The sequence below is a fragment of the Osmia lignaria genome, unplaced genomic scaffold (assembly GCF_051020975.1).
Source record: "Osmia lignaria lignaria isolate PbOS001 unplaced genomic scaffold, iyOsmLign1 scaffold0050, whole genome shotgun sequence".
NCBI lineage: Eukaryota > Metazoa > Arthropoda > Insecta > Hymenoptera > Megachilidae > Osmia > Osmia lignaria.
The window spans coordinates 45,001-47,500 of NW_027478191.1; positions in this window are offsets into that span (position 1 = coordinate 45,001).

A 2,500-nucleotide genomic window follows, 5' to 3' on the forward strand; every position below is an offset into this window, starting at 1 on the left:
GAGAAAGTATATTCTCGAGGAGCGGTAGACTGCTTTTCAACCGAAGTCATAAAAGAGCCACACGCTCGACGCTACTCCCGACCGGTCCGAGCGAACCGAAAGTGCCTTCCTATAAATACCGAACGGCCGGCCGCTAGGTCGGCGACGCATGGGCTTACGCCCAGGCGTATGCCTGTGCAAACCGCCGTGAGAGCGTACCATCCCGCCGGCACGGTAAAACTTAGACTGAAAATATCGTCGAACATATCCTTTCATTTTATAACGTTCTATACATGAAAATTAATAAATTAACATGCAGGACATAATAAATTCACATTCTCATGTAAATCATGGGTTTAATTAATATTTTTAAAAATTTTAAAACCGCCCAGAACCGATGAGATGAAAATATTAAAACGATATTTTTGCATTTTCTTACGGTAAAACATTAACAAATAAGCGACTATAGCAATATAAAACTCCATTTGTAATTTAATTAATCAAAATTAATATTTTTTTTTGATTTTTCAGCGATCCAGAACCGATGAGACGAAAACATTAAAACGATATTTTTGCATTTTCTTACGACAAAACATTAACAAATACGAGACTATAACAATATAAAACTACATATGTAATTTAATTAATCAAAATTAATAATTTTTTTTGATTTTTCAGTGATCCAGAACCGATAAGTCGAAAATTTTAACAATCATATTTTTGCATTCTGTACCGTGGATCCATCGTTAAACGCTATTAAACTAACGTCCGTGATGGTATAAATGCAGATTTTCGCTCCGTTTAGCCAAAATAACGAACTTTAGGTGCGCTCCGAAATATTTCAAAGTCCCAGCGGCGTATTGCTTCGCCTCTTAGAACCGATTAGTCGAAAACTTTAACAATCATATTTTTGCATTCTGTACCGTGGATCGATCGTTAAACGCTATTAAACTAGCGTCCGTGATGGTATAAATGCAGATTTTCGCTCCGTTTAGCCAAAATAACGAACTTTAGGTGCGCTCCGAAATATTTCAAAGTCCCAGCGGCGTATTGCTTCGCCTCTTAGAACCGATTAGTCGAAAATTTTAACAATCATATTTTTGCATTCTGTACCGTGGATCCATCGTTAAACGCTATTAAACTAACGTCCGTGATGGTATAAATGCAGATTTTCGCTCCGTTTAGCCAAAATAACGAACTTTAGGTGCGCTCCGAAATATTTCAAAGTCCCAGCGGCGTATTGCTTCGCCTCTTAGAACCGATTAGTCGAAAATTTTAACAATCATATTTTTGCATTCTGTACCGTGGATCGATCGTTAAACGCTATTAAACTAACGTCCGTGATGGTATAAATGCAGATTTTCGCTCCGTTTAGCCAAAATAACGAACTTTAGGTGCGCTCCGAAATATTTCAAAGTCCCAGCGGCGTATTGCTTCGCCTCTTAGAACCGATTAGTCGAAAATTTTAACAATCATATTTTTGCATTCTGTACCGTGGATCGATCGTTAAACGCTATTAAACTAACGTCCGTGATGGTATAAATGCAGATTTTCGCTCCGTTTAGCCAAAATAACGAACTTTAGGTGCGCTCCGAAATATTTCAAAGTCCCAGCGGCGTATTGCTTCGCCTCTTAGAACCGATTAGTCGAAAATTTTAACAATCATATTTTTGCATTCTGTACCGTGGATCGATCGTTAAACGCTATTAAACTAACGTCCGTGATGGTATAAATGCAGATTTTCGCTCCGTTTAGCCAAAATAACGAACTTTAGGTGCGCTCCGAAATATTTCAAAGTCCCAGCGGCGTATTGCTTCGCCTCTTAGAACCGATTAGTCGAAAATTTTAACAATCATATTTTTGCATTCTGTACCGTGGATCGATCGTTAAACGCTATTAAACTAACGTCCGTGATGGTATAAATGCAGATTTTCGCTCCGTTTAGCCAAAATAACGAACTTTAGGTGCGCTCCGAAATATTTCAAAGTCCCAGCGGCGTATTGCTTCGCCTCTTAGAACCGATTAGTCGAAAATTTTAACAATCATATTTTTGCATTCTGTACCGTGGATCCATCGTTAAACGCTATTAAACTAACGTCCGTGATGGTATAAATGCAGATTTTCGCTCCGTTTAGCCAAAATAACGAACTTTAGGTGCGCTCCGAAATATTTCAAAGTCCCAGCCGCGTATTGCTTTGCCCCGAAATTTTTCAAAGTTCCAGCGGCGTGTTGCTTTCAAAGTGCCTCCCTCTAAATACCGATCGGCAGGCCGCTAGGTCGGCGACGCACGGGCTTACGCCCAGGCGTATACGGGAGCAAATCGCCGTGAGAGCGTGCGATTTTGACTTTCGCAATAAGATAGTCTCCTTTATGAAAAGGAGCGTACACGTCTCCCAAAAAAAAAAACAGTTTCATGACGATCAATGTAGTTCTTGATCGAAATGTATCATAGGACGAAGATTTTATCGAAAAGTACGAACTTTGGCGACGCATCGAAATTTTTCAAAGTTCCAACGGCGTG